The sequence below is a fragment of the Muntiacus reevesi genome, chromosome 1, assembly GCF_963930625.1.
Source record: "Muntiacus reevesi chromosome 1, mMunRee1.1, whole genome shotgun sequence".
Taxonomy (NCBI): Eukaryota; Metazoa; Chordata; class Mammalia; order Artiodactyla; family Cervidae; genus Muntiacus; species Muntiacus reevesi.
The window spans coordinates 176,644,480-176,663,806 of NC_089249.1; the positions used below are offsets into that span (position 1 = coordinate 176,644,480).

General features: G+C 52.8%; 1 protein-coding gene across 6 annotated transcripts in view; it reads right to left on the reverse strand.

Annotated features, from left to right (window-relative positions):
• Window positions 1-19,327, reverse strand: part of HDAC4 (histone deacetylase 4) — a 284,862-nt gene that overhangs the window by 147,718 nt on the left and 117,817 nt on the right. The window contains exon 1 of one of the 6 annotated variants that reach the window (XM_065917183.1): window positions 2,069-2,121. The exons of the other annotated variants lie outside the window; for them this stretch is intronic. The gene's annotated coding sequence lies outside the window, so the exon portion shown is untranslated. Of the gene's footprint in view, window positions 1-2,068; window positions 2,122-19,327 lie in introns of those variants that run through there. 6 annotated transcript variants of the gene reach the window in all.

Here is a 19,327-nt window from a genome sequence, read left to right on the forward strand (position 1 = left end):
AGACTTCTGCATCTTCCCATATGTAGAACAGCACTACATCCCTCAAACTGGGTGATCTGGTTTCCTTTACTTAACAATAACCTCATGATGTTCAGACCACCTGCCCTTTGTCATAAAACTTCTACATAACCCGGGTCCCCCCCTCGCCTCCTCAGAGCAGCTCTCTCAGGGCTACTGAGACGCCGTCTCCCTAGCCTGAAGTCCTAAAAATCCCTGCAGAATAAGACACAACTCTCAGCTTTGAGGTTGTGATGATTTTGTAAGGTGATCGGGTCCTGGGCTCCTGAGACGTGATGATGGGGGGACACAGGGCCCAGCTGACGTCAGGCGGACCTCAGCCCTGGTCAGGGTGGACTGGCCCTCACCTACCTGAGACACGACCCACAGAAAGTCAGGTTGTGAGGAAGGACACGCAGTGGGCGTGATCACGAGCCACTGGGAGGGGCCTGGACCAGAGCTGCCTGCGGTGGAGCAGACGCTGTCCCATCCCCGGGGTTCACATCCAGCTCACGCTGCAGAAGGGGAAGGAGGGAAGGCCGGGGAGGGATGCGAGGAAGCAAGGAAGGAAAACAGCTTCGCGGGTGGGCAGTGCTGGAGCCCTGGGAGGCCAGACAAAGGCCGGCTCTGTCCTCTCCGGCCCAGGGCCGCGTTTCCTGGAGGGAGTTTCCCAGCCCGCCTTTCGGACGGTCCTCCAGGGACCGTCTGCCCCTCCCCAGCCTCCCCAAGTGGAGCTCACAGCTCTCAGCTGTCCCCACAGCCTGGCCCAGCTCAACCGTTAATAAGTGACTTAGAAAATCGGGAGAGAATGTCCTAAGCCCGCCTTTGAAAACAGATCCGTCTCTGCTCTAGGGAGGATGTCCATCTGCCCTGTGGGGAGGACGTGATTGGGTGAGTCATTCCAAAGCTGTTTGCTAGAGCTCCGGAGGCGGACGAGGAAGATGACCTGGGAGACAGAACGTGCAGATTCTCAGAGTCCAAGTAAGAAATCATAGATGACAGAAGGTCCACAGGGGCCCGAGCAGGCACACACGGTGAGCCTGCATCTCCATGACTAAGAAGAACGGCAAGAAGTAACACAGCTCTGGAGAGGACTGAGAACCAGCTCTGAAGCCCACCTGTCGATAACCAGGCTTCCTCCAGCGGCTCAGACCAGCCCGCACGCCTCTAAAAAGCCACAGGCAAACCCGCCACCGTGGTTTCTGCAGGCTTTTTACTTTCTGAACTAATGACCTCTGAACTGCCGAGTGGTCTAGTGGACAGAACTCCCCGAGGCCACCCCCTCACCCAGACACAGCGGCCCTCTGTGGGGGGGAGGGGGGTCCTCTGGGAGGCTTGTCCTGGAGGCCGCGTTGCCCTGGGGGATTCGGGGTCCAATAGGCCAGGCTTCCCCCGAACAGGGAGGGTGGTGAGTGGTCCTGTCGCTTCGACCCAGGCTGTCTCCTCGTGTGTCAAGTGGGGACGTAAACTGACCCAGGGTTAAATAAAAGAACGTAAATGAAGGACGAGGTACATACCGTGCCCTCCCACTTCACCTGCCCCTCTGTGACACGTGCGGTCCCGTCTGCGTGGAGAACCAACGCACGCCCAGTCCCACGGCACTGATGGGAGGAAGCATCTCCTGAAACCCTGAGTCAGCGGGCAAAACCACTGGACGACTGAGCAGCTGCCCAGCCCGCCTTCCACACCGCCGAGCGTTAGAGGCTAGCTGGAAGGTGTTTGTGGTTAAGCGACAGGAAGCCAGAAAAGAGGTGCCTGTTAATAAGCCGCTTGTGAGAAGTGAGTCACGGACGCAGAACAATAAACCCGAACGGCCATTTGGAGCAAGTTCACGCAGGCAAGCTGACAGTGTGGCTGCAGCGCGTTCACGGGGTCGCACCCTGCAGGCTCTGGGGGCACAGACTCCTGTGCTGGGAGGTCACGGCCGAAGGAAGGCGGCAGAGGACTGGCTCGGGAGTGACACCAGGCCAACAGCTGCCGGAGCTGGGGCCTGGACCTGGGCCGCCTCCGCCCGCGTGGTACCCACGCCAGCCCTCCCCTTGCAGCCCACAATCATCTCAAGTCAACTTACAAATGCAGCTGAGGGGATGTCGTGGAGTGGACGCGGGGGTCTGCAACACGGGCTTTGAATCTTCTCAGGAAGTCTGTCTTTCTCTCATGGTTGTACTACCTAATAATATACAGCTTGTAGTTTCGGGTTTTTTTAATTTCCACTGTCATGATTTTCTAAAAGGTAACTTTATAGAAACAAAAGGGGGCACGTGGGCCACCCCTGCGGAGGCACAGTCCCCTGGAGGGTTCCTGCAGCCGTGGCTGCACCGTCACCTGCTCCGAACCACACGTGGACCCCTTGTGGCCGGGAGGACGCTGTCCCGCTGCTCCAGCTGCTGGTTGTTCAAAGGTGTCCACGCACGCAGGAGAACTCCCCAGCACACCTCTTCCTCCAGTAAAACTAGTTCAAAGGTGTTCATGCACACAGGAGAACGTCATCATTATTATTTAATTCAAAACTCCCCAGCACACCCCTTCCTCCAGTAAAACTAGCTTTTCCAGGTCCTGCGAAAAACTGGTATACAAGCAGCAGAATCACTGTTACATTTTGTTACACACAACATGGATCCACTCTACAGCGCGCAGCTTCTCCCGAAACAAGACAAACTAAACCTTATCATTATTCTTCCTATAACCATTTTTATACAACGCGAACTTCAGTTTCTAAAAATACAGCAATTGCACTCCACTGTGTTCTATTTTAACCTTCTAAAAATAGAGCTACCGACAGGAGCAGCAATTTGCTGTCAGACACAGGCTGTGCGGATGCCGGTGACAGGATATGGATTTCTGTCCTTTGCTTCTCTTCAGTCGGAACCTTCTGAGTGATGACCGGGGCACCCAGACACCCTGGTGGGAGGCACCCAGGCTTGGCTGGGCCCACCAAGAGCGGGTGCTGGCTGCCACAGCCCAGATCTGCTCCTGGGTGCCCTTGACCTCACACGAATGACCTGACCTCACTTTCCACATCCGTAAAATGGGCTTAGTGACAGTCTTCACCCAGCAGGGCAGACGGGATGAGAAGAGGCTCCCCGCGTAGGGCCCTAACTGACCCCCAGGCTCAAGGGGCAGGCTGCCTGGGAGGACCCCAGCCAAAGGGCCAAGTCTGTCCCCCTCCCCTCCCGTCAGCAGGCGGGTTAGTTCTCAGAATATTTAGCAGCAACTAAGGAGGAAAACTGAAAGACACAGGGAGACAGCAGACGAGGAGGGCAGCTTCTGCCCCCAGAGCCCCAGTGTCCTGTGGAGCCCTCATGGGCCGGGCCCAGGGGCCCCTGCCGGCCACCCCACCCTGCTCCTCCCAAGTGCAGACGTGGCCCCCAGCCACACTGGAAAGTGGCAGACTGTTTCCTGGTCGCCAGCATGTTAAAAATGGCTGTTTCAAACAACCTTCCAAATTCTGAAAGCTTCGTAGTTCTAAAAACAGAGATATATCCAAATTTTTAGACGATACTCCCTATCTTCTACATTCCATATGGACCAATTTTTGAAAGAAGAAAGTAGAAACCAAGCATTTCTGTCCTTCCCTCAACACAGACATGCACACTCTGACCATCCAGATGGTGCTCTAGAGGCAGATCACCCCATTAACGCTCGCCTGCCCTTGGTTTAGAAACCGCTACACCCCAGGCTGGGACTTGAACTCGCTGCCTTTTAAGTGAAATCACACAGGTGGTCTCTGGACTTAATGATGCTCGGGTTCTTTATGTCTTGTCACAGGAAGAATTCAGTGAGAGACAAAAGTTCTAGGTAAGAAAGTGAACTTGTTTAGAGAGAAATACACCACACAGACAGAGTGTGGGCCATTTCTGAAGGCAAAAGGCCCTGACATATGAGGCGGGCAATTTATGGGCTGGGCAATTTCATAGGCTGATGAGTGGGAGGATTATTCAAACTACTTTGGGAGAAGAGGTGGGGATTTCCAGCAACTGGGTCGCCAGCCACTTCTTGGCCTTCCATGGTCGAGGCGCCTACATCTGTGCGTTATTTAGCATATGCTGAGGCATCATACTGAGCGTACAATGACGCTCAAGGTCTACAGGAAGTCAAACCATCTCGGACCTACTTGGCTCTAACCAGTTTTTGTCATGCCCTATGGATATGTCATCCTTTTAAATAGTGTGCCCTGCTCCCTGCCCACCTATTTCAGTTTCAGGATGAACAGCCCACTGGCCTGGGTGGCCAGAGGCTCCACCTGGCGAAGCTGCCTGAACCTCACACTGCCCAGCAAGCGTCCTGGGCGCCCACAGTGGGAGGAGCAAAGCAAGAGCCTGGGGCATATTTCTATCCCCCAAAGTTTACCTCCTTGATGGACTGCACTGAACTGATGACATGTCTTCATCTTCTCATAAAATATTATAATCGTTGGAACAGAGTCATTTTCTATCCCTCAAAATTCAACACAGATGTGAAATCATGTATGTAGCCCTCCACTGTATTAATTTACCAACAACTAGTAGAATTATGGGGCAAAGGAAATCTGTAGAAATTTCACCAAACCAAAACAAACAAAAAAAAGAGCCTTTCTTAATCTATAACCAATTCCTTTGGTTCTTATATCTGTACAGAGAGATTATGTCTGCTTAGGCATGAGGGCAATCTGTAATGAAATGAAAATGAATACCATCAGGTGGGTACTCAGTTATGACTGATGGAGCATTAAAGTAACCGCAGACAATTAGAAAGAATGGCAAACCTTTTAATGCAACTGCAGGAAAGAGGAACTGGGGAACAACAGTGGTCAAACCGGGGTCGCTTGGTTGATGATCTGAATTAACAGGGGCACCTGTAGCAAAAACCAATTCACACTTTGGGAAACCCGGCTACCACGAGCACACAACACATAGAGGTGAACAAGACATAGAATCAATTACAAATTGAATAAGACATAAAATCAGGAGTCTCTGGGCTCCTGAACCTGGTTAGGCTGAAGTCATCCAGAGAATTCTATATAATTCTCAGATCACCTAAGAAGAAACAACACAGGACTGAGAGCTAACATTTCAACCAAAAAAGCCATGAGACGATAAAACACCTTAAAACAGCGGAGTGAAATACACGTCACCTACAGTTCTATACCCTGCTAAACTACCACTCCAGGAAAAGAAAAGGACATTTTTCTGACAGATAAAAACTGAGAAAGTTTACCACAGACAAACTCCCGTTGAAATAATCACTAATGGTTTATTTCAGAAAGTCACTTCCAGAGTAGAAGAGTATGATGCTAGGAGCAAGGGTAAGGAAATACACCACTAAACATGTAAGTGCATACAGATAAGGACTGGATACTGAGCTAACACAAAGTGTCACAGAGTTACTAAGATTACTTTCATTATGTGTCATATTACTTCCTCAAACGGTTTGCTTCAGGGCCTCTGTGTATTATGTGTTTCAAAACCACTGTCTAAACTACCTAGTTGGTTTCCTCTTAAAAACAATGAAAATCCTAAACACAAACATTTCCCCTCTTCACTTTGTTAAGGTAGGAAACTAATGACCAAATTTTAGCTCATTTTTGAATAATTCCCTGGTGGTTCAGAGGTTTAAAAAACCCACCTGCCAATGCAGGAGACGCAGGTTCAATTCCTGGGTCAGGAAGATCTCCTGGAGAAGGAAATGGCAAACCACTCCAGTATTCTTGCCTGGGAAATCCCACTGACAAAGGAGCATGGCGGGTTACCATCCACAGAGGTCACAAAACGTCGGACACAACTGAAGCAACTTAGCAAGCTGATATGCAGGACTTAAAAATATGCATTTCGAGCTCTCCTTCTCTCTGATGAACCATCATCTGTACTTGGCTCTGATTTCTGTATCTTTACTCATCTAGCCCTTGCTAATGAAATAAGAATTAACTAGAGCTACCTTTGTCCGGAGAAGGAAATGGCAACTCACTCCAGTACTCTTGCCTGGAGAATCCCATGGATGGAGGAGCCTGGTAGGCTGCAGTCCATGGGGTCGCTAACAGTCAGACACGACTGAGCGCCTTCACTTTCACTTTTCACTTTCATGCACTGGAGAAGGAGATGGGAACCCACTCCAGTGTTCTTGCCTGGAGAATCCCAGGGACGGGGGAGCCTGGTGGGCTGCCATCTATGGGGTCACACACAGTCGGACACGAATGACGCGACTTAGCATAGCTACCTTTGAAATTGCACTGGCTGGGTCCCAAAGCACTCCACACACCGTCTGGCTTCCTTTCCTCACAAAGAAGAGGCAACCAGTGAGACGTGGCCCGGCCTGAGTAACTATTTACAAAACTCTTTGCAGAAGCAGAGTCTGGTAGCGCTGAGAACACAGTAATAGCTCATCAATCCAACTTTTAAACACAAAAAGCTACAAGAACATGACTGACAGCAATCAATATGGTGTTCCACTTGACACTGTATTTGCATATTGGAGAGCCCTTCTCTGAAATCAGCTATACTTGTGCAAAAGCAACTCTTTGTGAGACATAATCAACAAAAGATTGCTTATCCTCTGCTACACTCGGAAATTAGTACAAAGTAACCAGCTCTTGGGAAAGGATAAACCACTCTATGCAAAGACTTTTGCAAACGCTCTCTATTAATGCAAATATTATGTTTGTCCTTTATTTGAACGCAAACAGCATCTGTTTTGCACAGTCAATGCCACCGCTTTGTAGTTTGTGCTGAGCAACTCAAGTGTGTTCCAGCTGCTCTTCAGAGCTTGAAGCAGATTTCCAGAGAGCCAGCGTCACAAAGGGAAGGGCAGGGAAGAGAGCAGGAAGCCAGCGAGTGTGGTAAGGTTCCTGCGGCTTTTGCGGACGCTTCTTCGCTTTTAGGCAAGAGGGAAACAAATCCAAGAGTGAATTCCAGAACTTGCTTCTGGAGCAGTTGGGCTTTGTGTGTGGGATTTTCTTTTTTAATGGTTCTGACTAAAGAAAAAATTAGGATTGCCTTTTATAAATTCCTTTGTTGGGAAAATAACGCTCAGAAGAGAAACGCATGTTGGAAAGGAGACACTGGGTGGCATGAGGCTGCTATCAGAGCACTCGATGCAGAGGCAAGGCTGCTCCCCTTGGAAGCTCTGTCCTCGCCCCGCCGCGTCCTCTGCGTGCATGAGAGTCCTGATGTGGGGGGCTCCCTGCCAGCACCGCCAGCCTGAGATTACTGGATGGATCCCTCTACTGTCTCTGCCACAAAATCGAGAGCTCCTAACAGGGACGAGATCTTGACGGTGTTTCTTTTTAAACCCATGACCTTAAATCAATGACCAGTTCAGTACTGGTAGAGGCTGGATGGATGGATAGGTGGATGGGTGTGTGGATGAAATAAATCATGCTCTAAAGAAGAAACAGATAATCTGAAAAAACTTGCCTGAGATCCTTCAGATTTCAAATACATTCAACCTCCAGATCTCCACCCAGTCAAGACTACTTGGAAACAGTGGGATTTCAAAACATTAACAATACTAATTTTACCATTCCATTTGTATGGAATGCAGACATATTACCAATCAGACACATTAGACCAAAATCTCCACGGAGTGGGCTGGAGAGGAAAGGGGGAGAGTCTTGGTACTTTCAGATGCCTCTCAAAATGAACATCTGCTCTCATATAAGCTTGCCATTAAAACTCCAAAATGTCTCTTTGGACAGATAACTCTAAACCTTCTAACAATCCCTTTAAAGGTCAATTTAGTTATTAATAACATTTCAAATTGACTAATTTCCCCAGATAAACTGCTAACATCTTCGGCTATTCATTCCTCCGTCGGATTCATATAGGAAGAGATTTGGTTTGGACAAAATACACTCAGAACATCAATATTTGAAGGATGGATAAACGTGACTTCTCCAAAAAACACAAGGTGCAACTTAAGATGAAACTGGTCATTTCGGTCTCAACCTAGTCTCAACCCACTCCAGTATTCCTGCCTGGAGAACCCCAAGGACAGAGGAGCCTGGCGGGCTACAGCCCATAGGGTCGCAAAGAGTTGGACACGACTGAAGCGACTTAGCATGCAACCTAAATGACAACCAGAAAAAAAACTGAAGCTGTGGAGAGAAGAAATCAGGCTTAAAATGCCTGTGTTAGGGTCCATCCAAGGGTTTACGAAAGAACAGGAAGTTGAACTCAGGAAAAGTGAAAGGAAATTATAAAGAGTAAACATTAATAAAACAGAAAAGAGACACAAAAATTCTTAGGATTAACTGAACAAAAAAAATGGGTTCGGTAAAAAGACCAGTAGAATAGAAAAAGCTCTGGTGAGACCAATAAAAGGACTTTGACTCTCACGGCTGGGACCGGGACGTCACTGACAGCCACCTGGGAGGATCCAGTTGTCGCTGTTGGTGTCTAGTCACTCAGTCGTGTCCGACTCTTTTGTGACCCCACCGAGTGGAGCCCGCCAGGCTCCTCGGTTCATGGGTTTTCCCAGGCAAGAATGCTGGAGTGAGTTGCCATCTCCTTCTCCAGGGGGTCTTCCTGACCCAAGGAATGAACCTGAGTCTTCTGCATTGGCAGGCAGGTTCTTTACCACTGAGCCACCAGGAAAGCTAGGGGAGTTTCCAGATGTGCTGCTAAATATCCTATAATGTACAGGATACCACCTCAAAGGAAAGAGTGAAGTGGTCCCAAAGAACAACAGTGTCATCGTGAAGAAACTCTACTATGGATCCTATGGATATGAAAAAGGTAACCAGGAGGACCTTAAAACAACCAGTATCATGCAAATACTGATAAAATCTAAAAGCTGCTTGAAAAACACAACTTACCAAAACTGATATCAGAAGAAATAGAAGACGGCAATAGTCCAATTACTTTGAAAGAAATAAACTCTGTAATTTAAAACTGCCCCAGAAAGAAAACTCCAGACATAGATGACTTTACCTGAAAGTTCTATCAAGCTTTCAATTAAAACTTCCAATCTGACACAAAGCCATTCAGGAAATATAAAGAAAGGAAACAATTCTCGACTTTTTTCATGAGATAGCATTACCCTGATATGAAAAATTGGCAGGAAAAAAATATTACATGTTAAACTTATTCATTAACACAAAAGCAAAAATCATAAACTGTTAGCAAACCAAATCCAATAGCATACAAAAAGGATACTGTATCTTGGTCAATGTGAATTCAGTTCAGAAATGAAAGGTGGGTTTAATTTTTTTTTAATCAGTATAATTAACCACATTAACAAAATAAAATTTATATCATCTCAACAGAGAGAAAAGAAGTATCTGATAACTCCACATACACTCATGAGGAAATGAACAAAAACTAATCTCATGTGAAACTAGAAACAGAAAACCGCAACAATGATTTGATGACAGGTTCTTACAAAAACCAACCAACCAACCAGCAAGACCCATAGCAACATCATATCAGCAGTTATACAGTGAAAGTTCTCCTCTGAGACCCGGAGCCAGGGGAGAATGACCACTATTCTAGCAGTACCCGTGCTCCTGGCCAACGCACCGAGGCAGGAAAAAAAAAGAAAGACAACAAATGGAAAAGAAAAACAGAACTGTCCCAGCTTGCAATCAGCACGCAGAAAATTACAAAGAATTTACAGTTACAATAGTACTAACATTCAGCAAGGTCAACCAAAGGTCCCGGTGGCTCAGCGGTAATGAACTCTTGCCTGCAGTGCAGGAGAGGTGGGAGACGTGGGTTCGTTCCCTGGGGTGGGAGGATCCCCTGGAGAAGGAAACGGCACTTCACTCCAGTATGCTTGCCAGGAAACGCTATGGATGTAGAAGGCTGGAGGGCTAAAGTCCATGAGGTCACAAAGAGCTGGACACGACTGAGCACGCACCAGCACCACACGGAAAACAGGTTACTAATAGGCGCCAGTGCCAGAGCATCAGCTAGCCAGGGATAAATCTAACGAAGGGCGTGCGCCACCTCTGTGTGTGAACAAGGGGACGAGGCTGAAGGGCACGGGAGACCGAGTAGCCGGGTCACTCCCGTGGTTCTGGCCCCCTTCCTCCCCCACACCCCTGGGCCTCCTGAGTCCTTCCCTCTTGCTAATCCACCGGAAACGCTCTTGCCAGCGCAATCTTCCTGAAACAGCATCTGGGACACCCTTTGACCACAACCCACAGTGCATACATTTCTAGGTGGAGGCCAGATCCCGGGGTCCCAGCGCCCGGCGCACCCAGCAGAGGTGCAGGGGGCCCAGCTGACATGCGGGGGCCGCGTGAGGACACCCCCAGTCCCCGCGTGTGGGAGGAAGAGTTCGGGTCCTGCTCTGACACGCTGATGCAACTGGATAGCCTGTTCCCAGCACTGGGCCGGCCTCTGCTCTGTCGGCTGCTGTCTCGGGTGACGGGGAGTGTGAGGCCCTCTCAGTGGGTGGGGGGCCCTCTCTCATGGAGGTCTGGATGTCCAGCCTGAGATGCTCTGGAATCCTCTATACTCCAGGAAAGGCTCCATGGGGCAGGGTGACTCTCGGGCCCGACCCCCAGGTGGTCCTGTGAGGCCTGGTGGACCCACCGGGAGGACGGGGAGCCGGGGATGGGAGTCAGGGAGGGAAGGGCCCACCCACATGGCTCACAAGCACCCGCTGAGGGCGCGTTCTCGGTGGGCACAGGAGAGGAGAGCATTCGGGGTCAGCACATCCGGCAGGGCTTGGAGGGCGTCAGCCACCCATGCAGGGGGGAAGCCGACGCTGCTCGGGCTCTGTCCCCGAGATGGGACGGGGGAGCTGGGCCCTGGCCCGGGTCACCGGCTCCCGGCCGTGCACCACCTCCAGGCCGCCCAGGGCCCTGAGGAGGCCTGGGCGAGGGCGAGATGCGGGTGCACGGCCCGGGAAGGAGGAAGACTCGCTTCACTGATGCAAACGGGGAAGCTGGGGGTGGCATGGAGGAGGGGAGTCAACTCAGGGGGCCTGAGGTCCCTCCTGTGCTGTGCTCAGCGGCTCAGTCGTGTCTGACTCTGCAACCCCACGGACTGTAGCCCACCGGGGCTCCTCTGTCCACGGTATTCTTCAGGCAGGAACACTGGAGTGGGTTGCCATTTTCTTTTCCAGGGGATCTTCCTGACGCAGGGATCCAACCCACATTTGCTGCGTTGGCAGATGGCTTCCATCTGGGAAGCCCCTTTGGGAAGGGGAGCTAGGGCTCCCTTCTCCCATCTGCCCAGCTGAGCTTCCTGCAGGGATCCCTGGGACTCCGGGGAAGAAAGCAGGAGGCCCCGGTGCAGCTGCCTCTGTTCAGCCAAAACTCTGGAGCGTCGCTGACGGATACACCAGGCATTGGTTTTAAACGTAAGCACAGGCATCTCCAAATGTGATTTTCACTTGTGAGGGCGCTGAGAGGGCGTGGGAGAAAATAGGTTTCCTCAGGTTGGTTTTCCAGAGTCTACAAGGAATGTACAAACGTGGGACTCCGTGGCGGTCACTCAGCAGCCTGGATGCTCTGTCCTGGGCAGAGAGACGTGGTGTCCGCTGCACTGCCCGATGGCCAACCACATGTGACTCACCAAGATCATGCCCTGCGGGTGATGAAGGTTCTCCATCCCATGCAATCCGCAAAGGACGCTCTCACCAGGCGGTTCTACACGCCCACCCCTAACCCCACAGAGGAGGAGGTGGGTGCTGGGGCCACAGGGTGGAGAGAATAAATCACCATTTCTCGGGTGGACCCTTGGGTCTCTTTGTAGGCACCTCTGTCCCCACTCACGTCCCCCCAGAGATGAAGTGTGGTTTCCAGGCCGAGCAGGGTCCGTCGTCTCCCAGGAAGGCTGTGCCCACATGGGGGCCCGGGGTCTGCCGTCACCCTCGGTGCAGGGGGAGGGTGGGGGTGGCCACACCTGCCCTGTCCTTCCTTCCTAGGGACGTGACACTGATCAGGATACCCCCCACGCTGGTCATGTCAGTCCATTTTTCTTTTGTCCATATGCTGTAAGCTGGCTCAGAACATTCCAGGTTCAGGAAACGCCTCTACCCCCACATGGCAGGCCAGAGGCCAAACATGGACACTAGGGCCCAGGCCACAGAGGCAGGCAGGGGCTCGGGGCCTGGTGGCTGAGACCCCGCAGAAGCTGAGGGTTGGCAGTGAGTCCTGGACCCCCTGGTGCTCCCGCCTGGGGTCACCCAAGGTCAGCCTCTGCAGCAGCACAGAGCTCCCTGACCCCAGGTGACAAGAGGCCCTCTGCACAAGGTGTGCTGACCCCCAGGGTCAAGCATGCCTCTCAGGGGGAGGAAAAAAAAAAATCACAGCTTCTAACAAGGCTCCTTCATAAAAGGAACCGTGAACTGCTTCCTTTCCAAACGTGATTTCTCAGCAAATACAACTGACTTTCTTATCAGGAAATCACTTTGAGACCAACAATGGGTGTGGTTTCAGAAAGAAAATCACTCCTCCCAAGAAGCCAAGGGCTCACACTTAGAAACAGGCTTTCCGAAAACAAAAACCTCACTGTCCACCCCCAGCCCGCAAAGCTGGCCAGGCCACTCTGTTCTCCCAGGTGCCATCACAGCAGCGGCGGGATCAAGGACAGCCCCAGGGGCAAGAGAACGCTGACTGGGCAGCCACCTGCTTCTGGGGTTTTGCCCCTATCTGGACAAGTGTCCCTCCCTTGCTGGAGGCACCCAGACCCCCTCCAGCTGGGAGCTGAACCCTCCCAGGGAAGCTGATCATGTCTGCAGGGTATCGTGTTCCAATGGCCCTGCCAGGGGCATCTGGCCACGCCCCAGCCCAGCCCAGCCGAGATTCCAGAGCACAGCCATCAGCAGAGACGACACCGTGGAGACAGCTACAATCTCTAACTGTTCCGGGAAGGGCTCCACACACGCCGACGGCTATAGAGAGAATTGTACACTCACAAACCTAACCACGAGCCGGAAATGTCAAACCACAGTTCTGCAGCATGCACTTCCTCAGGGAGTGCAGGGAGGGTGCGAGTGTCCAAGCGGACCGTGAGGGCTGCCACACGAAAGGGCCTGCGCACCAGCAGCCCTCTGCCCCCACGTGGCTGCCGCAGGGCTGCAGGGATGAGATCCTGGGGAGGAGGCGGATGGCGGCCCCTCTCTCCCCAGAGCCTCTGCCTCTGGGCACTGGCCTCCTGCACTGTCCGTGCCGAGGACCAGGGACCAAGATAGGTCAGCTAGTCACTTTTCATCACAAAGTCTGCTGTTACTCATGGTTTCCAGCTTCTGGACTTTTAGAGAGTAACTCCTCATATTACTAATGCATAATCTTTCAAATGCCATCTCACCAAAGAATAAAGGTGTTCTCCTAAAAACACAAAGATCATCAAACATTAAAAAAAAAATTTTACACCAAACTACAAGCTATTCTTGAACTGCATACATAAATCAGCATTTTCTTTCCCATCTAAATGAAATCAAAGGTTTATCAAAGTAATCAGGAACGATCTATTCAACTGTCATTTTTAACTTTTCCTAACTTCATTTGTTCCCTCTCCATTCGGGCACGAATGAATGCTGGGTGGAGGTGGCTGGGTCAGGCCGCTGACCGCCCACAGCAGGCTTGAGCCTCTCGGGGACGGGCAAGGAGCCTCAGACAAGCCAAGAGATCAAGGAGATTGGAAGAGGTTTAGAATTTCTCGAGTTAAATGTGATTCTGGAAAGATGCTGAGTCAACACGCTTGTATGTCAAGCATGAAGATATTCATCAGAAGAGTGAACACATTTCTGTCCCTGAGAGTGAGTTATCACAAAGAGGAATCAGCACACTTCATCGTGCTGACGTTTACCAAGTGTTCCACAAACACACGCGCCTCATCTCCGAACGGCCTGGGGGACGGCCCCTCCTCCAGCAGCAAGAAGCCCCTGGAGGCCTCGGGAGAGCAGGGGTCCCAGGAGGGCGGCACGGCCAGCCGACCACCTGACCTCCTGTCAGGGGCGAGGACCCCCTCGAGGCTGCGACAGAAAAGGGAAGAGGATTTCCCAGGAACCACGACACCCAGGGCAAGAGGCAGAACTTCCCTTTGCTCTTTCATCCCCATCGGCCAAGCGTAGGTCAGAAAAAATTGGGGAAAACGTGCAGCTCTGGGAGGAAACGAGTGCGCGGCTTCAAGCAGAGAGGCCAGCGGGGACCCCCTCTGTGGCCGAGGGGCGGAAGGCCCAGGGCCGCCCCGGCAGCTGGACCTGAACTCTGCAGCCTGGAAGGAGGGCAGGCACTGGCCGGGGGGCCGAGGGCCAGTCCCTCCCGCAGCCGAGCTCACAGCAGCCCCGTCCTTCCTCTGGACAGCACCGCTCAGAAGCCCCTGACGTGCACGTCCACACTCGGCCCACCAACGGATGAAAGGCACTCGCGTGTCCTCACTGCCCACCCCAGCCACCAGACAGGCTCTGACAGGGGCGGCCACACGGGGCAGCCTCCCAGTGACGCCCCGGGACTGGAGGGCCTCCTGGCCCCGCGGGGCGGCGGCGAGAAATACTGAGTCCCCGGCCCCGCGGGGCAGCGGCAGATAGTGCTGAGTGCCCGGGCCCGGGACGCTCGGGGGCTGAGGGCAGGGCGCAGCCCTCCTGCCAGTTCAGGAGGAGTTCGATCTCCCCCGAGGCCCCAGCCACCGGGATGCCTGCCCCAGGTCCAGCTGCTTCGCCAGCCCCACCAGCCTGCCATGTGTTCAGAAGCCGAGCTGGAGGGAGGCTGGACACAGGAAGAGGACTCAGCTGGGACCATTCCCCCCCAGACCCGGCGAGTCTGACGAGCACGCAGTCACGGCGACAGTGTGTGGGCCCACGCCATGTGTGAGGATGAGCCGGCGGCCACGGGCCCGGGGCGCGTCCCGCCGCCTCAGCCATGGCTCAGCGGGATCTGCCAAGGCCTCCTGGGCGCCCGCTCCCCAAACCTGCCCTCTCCCCTTAAATGAGGAGCGGACACAAAACACAGCAGATGCCTCTGAGCAGCAGAGCTCATTGCAGAGGGCGGCCCTCGAGCCCAGGGCCCTCCAGAGCCCGGACACCCCCGGGGAGCCCGGCCCAGCGGCGACACCGGCCATTAGCGGTCGCGAAGCCTCGCCAGGGCGCCGGGGCCAAACTTCGCTGCCCGGTACACATCAGGGGAAACGCGTGCATAACAAAAGCAGAAATGCTGACGACAGCACAGTGGCGACAGGGAGGGCCGTTCTCAGCCAGTCGGGGGACGATCTGCGGCCTCAGTGGGGCTGGGCCGTGGCCCCCCCGTGTCACGCTGGAAAGGGAAGGGCCAGCTGACTAAGTGACAAAAAAAGGAGGAAAAGTCTTCAAAATGAGAATCGAGAAAAAGCACAAAGTTGCTGGGGGCTAAGAAACTACACAGGTGCACCGTGAGCAGGGATTTGCTAGCTCCTGGGAGTTGGACCAAGCTCCTTGTCCCCAACAAGTAAATTCTGCATACACTCAAAACCTTTCTAATGTGCTACGCATGCAAACAGGGAATGACCTGCATTTTTAAATCACTGAAACACTCACTTAATACGAGGGAGTTAGCCAGCCGGCTGACATATCACCATGAACGTGAGTATTACCTGTGAGGAGTCCGGCAGGTCATGGTTCAGACCGATATATGTACAGACTTGGAAAAACTAAATACAGAGTAAATCACATACAGATAGGCTGGCTTTTTGTAAAGCAAATGCAAAGGGCCCCTTCTTCACTGTGAAAAAAGAAAACAATGAATATCTGGATTAACACTAGTTCAGTTCAGTTCAGGTCAGTCCCTCAGTCTGACCCTTTATTACCCCATGGACTGCAGCACTCCAGACTTCCCTGTGCATCACCAACTCCCGGAGCTTCCTCAAACTCATGTCCATTGAGTCGGTGATGCCATCCAACCATCTCATCCTCTGTCATCCCCTTCTCCTCCTGCCTTCAATCTTTCCCAGCATCAGGGTCTTTTCCAATGAGTCCAGTTCTTTGCATCAGGTGGTCAAAATCTTGGACCTTCAGCTTCAGCATCAGTCCTTCAAATGAATATTCAGGACTGATTTCAGGTTTAATACTAACTAGACCCGAACTGGAGAAGACCCTGATGCTGGGAAAGACTGAAGGCAGGAGGAGCAGAGGGTGGCAGAGGATAAGATGGTTGGATGCCATCACTAACTCAATGGACATGAAACTGAGCAAACTCCAGGAGATGGTGGAGGACGGAGAAGCCTGGCATGCTGCAGTCCGTGGGGGTGGCAGAGTCGGATACGACTTAGTGACTGAACAACAACAACACACCTGAATCAGTTACACTGCTCAAAAAAATTACTGCAAAGCTTAACCCGGAGAAGACACGTAGCTCTCTACTTGCTCACGGAACTGTATCTACAGGAAATGAAAGATGCAGAATTCATCCTAGGAAGAAACTGATGTTTAGTATGTTTTGCTTTCAGAGGGCCAGAGAAGCTGCCGCTGACCTGGAAGCTACCCACATTTCACAAGTTGCTAAGTGTCCAATGTGCTCACTTTCTGAGTGGCCAGAACACTCAAGGGGACTGAAGAACAGTTCAGAAAGTGCCACTGAAGTGGGGGTGACCGTTCCCCAGCCAACAGCGTCCATCCCTAACGGTGAGTCGGGAACTTTCAGGCAGAGGCTGCTGTCAGCCCTGTTCGATGGACGTGAGCCTGGGGGGCCGAGCCTGCTGACAGTGAGCCCCCGAGGGCCGGGGCCCCCGCTCCCAGCCTCCCCCAGGGCGCCCGGCTCCTTCTGCGGAGTTGCAATCGCTGTGCGCCCCACAGTTAAACTACCAGCGGAGGAAGGGCACTCTGCACGGTACCCGGGGCCTGCAGAATGTTCTGGAGTTTTTCTCTGGGGAAGAAAAGGGACCTCTCTAATGCCGGGAGAGTCAGCAAGCCCAGCAACACCAATCTCAATGAGAATTCACAACAGGGCGCCAAGCTCCAACAAGCTGCACAGTAACGACCAGAAACCACGGGCGAAAGAAAGCAACAAGGAAACTCGGTTCTCTCTGTGAAACTCAATTTACTCGGCCATTTTCCCATGGACATTCAATTATAACCAACTGTGGGAAAAGAGGATCGTGGTCAGAAGGCTGCAGAGCCCATCAAGGCAATGAAGAAACTGTCTCCTGTAACAGCCGGAGAAGCCCTTCAGCATTTACATTTGACACAAGCAAGCGGCCAGTCAGGAGTCCTCAGAGGAGGCCGTACCGTCACCGTCAATCAGATTCAACTTCAATAAACGGCTCTGCTATGACACCCAAAACACAAGTGACAAAAGAAAACCGAACCACTTCAGAATCGATCGAAAACCTTTGTGCTTCTGACACCAGTCAATATGAAAAAGCAACCCGCAGAAGAGGGGCAGAACGCTTGCAAATCATTTATCTGACAAATGAGTTGCACGCAGAACATATGAAGAACTCTCACTTCTCAACAGTAAAAAGGCAAGTAGCCAACTTAAAAAAAAAAAAAAAAGGGCCCGGGATTGAAACTGACATTTCTCCAAAGAGGATATAGGAGTGACCAATAAGCTCATGAAAAAATACTCAGCATCATTAGTCGTCAGGGAAACTCAAATCAAAACTACAACGGGACACCACCGAACACCCACTTAGGAAGGCTACAGTCAGAAAGTCATGCCAGAGCCAGTGTTGGTGACGATGTGGAGAAACCAGAGGTCACGCACACGGCTGGTGGAAACGGAAGGTGGTGGAGATCAGTGTGACGGTCCCCCGAGCAGGAAAACACAAGGTTACCACCTGATCCAGCAATTCCACTCCTGGGCATATCCCCACGACAGCTGAGAACAAACACCCCACAAAAACCTGGACAAGAACGCCCCGTATCTGGAGCAACGGGAAAGGGGTGGGAAGTGACACAGGCTACAGTGTGGGCACCGGGAACTCGCTGATGCAGGAAGCCGGACAGAGAAAGACCGCACACTGTTACTCCACGGAAAGAAACGCCCAGCACAGGCACCTGGGTAGAGGTGGGAGGGTGCCCAAGGCTGCCCAGGGGCTGGGTGGAAGGGGCGGGGGACTGCTAACGGGCAGAAGGATCTAACATGATGGAGCTGACGGCTGCACAGCCCGTGGACTCACTGACAACCCCGTGAGCTCAGCTCAACAAAGCTGAGGCCGAACACCAGTAAGTCAAAGCCCCCCGCCCCCCATCTCTGCTAATCACAAGGCAACAAGCCCCTCCCTCGGTCTTTCTGCCCTGGGAGCCCTTCCCCTTTGTCAAGGTTCACCCAGAGGCTGGGGACCCCAGGCAAGACCGCCAGATGGGCGCCGGGGGGAGAAGCTGGCCCCTGGGCTCCACGCTGCCCACCACAGAGCCTGCAGCCAGCGCGTTCCTGCCTCCAAAAGGGAGCCCTGAGCCGCCAGGCACACGCGGCAGGCACTGCAGGAGCAGTGAAGTCCCACCTGGGGACACCCAGCAGGCCAGGACAACCAGCCGGCTTCTTCAACAAAGACGCTGCAAGGGACGCGACCACATGTGGACCCCAGTTAGCGCTTATCTGAAAGACACCCAGAAGAAAAACCTTTTAAGATAATCAAGGATTTTAAAAAGTGACTTTCGATGGCATTTAAGCATCAGTGTTTCAACTGGGATAACGGTATGGTGACTACAGGTCACAAAGAGTCCTGATCTCTGAGCACACATGTATGACAGCTGCGGCCAGGCAGAGGAGCCACGGACGAGCAGGACTGGCCTTGGAGGTGGCCTGGAGGCCGTGGCTGGCCACCTGGTCTCTCGGGGTTCCTTTCTACCTTTGCAGACGCTGGAGAGTTTACATAATAAAACACAGAAGGACGCCCCACAGAAGGGCTGGACCTGGAGTCGGCGGCTCCTCCACTGTTTCCTGGCCGAGGCTGACGGGCTGTTGGAGGCTGCTCAGAAGCAAACCTGGGTTCCGGATCTGGACTGGTCACCCTCTCTAAGCTGGGCCAGAGAGAAACTTCCAAAGACAAGCCCTCGGGGGGACCCACATTCCTTGCCTGCCCTGGAGCACGCTTCCCGTCAGGGCCGAAGCGGGCAGAACCGGGTAAGCCGGGCACGTCCGGGCCCACCGCCCTCTGAGGTCAGAGCAGGATGTGCTCATGGTGATGTCAGGCAGCGGGCAGGCTCTGTGCTCCCAGACGCGACTGGAGTTGGGAGCAGCTGGGAATGCGGACGTCAGCTACAGTCTACACGACGAGAGCAATACCAGTAACCTTTACAGTCAAAATGAGAACCTCATGGGCCTGCTTCAGACAGAACTAACCGAGCCAAACCAGGAAACCAGCGGTGCCCCGGCCTCGCCTTGGCCGGCCCCTAGCTGGGGGCTTCCTTGCAGGCACAGGGCACAGCTGCCGGGCAACACACGGGGGCAGAACATCCACCCGCGGCCGCTGGACCAGCCTCAGCGCCC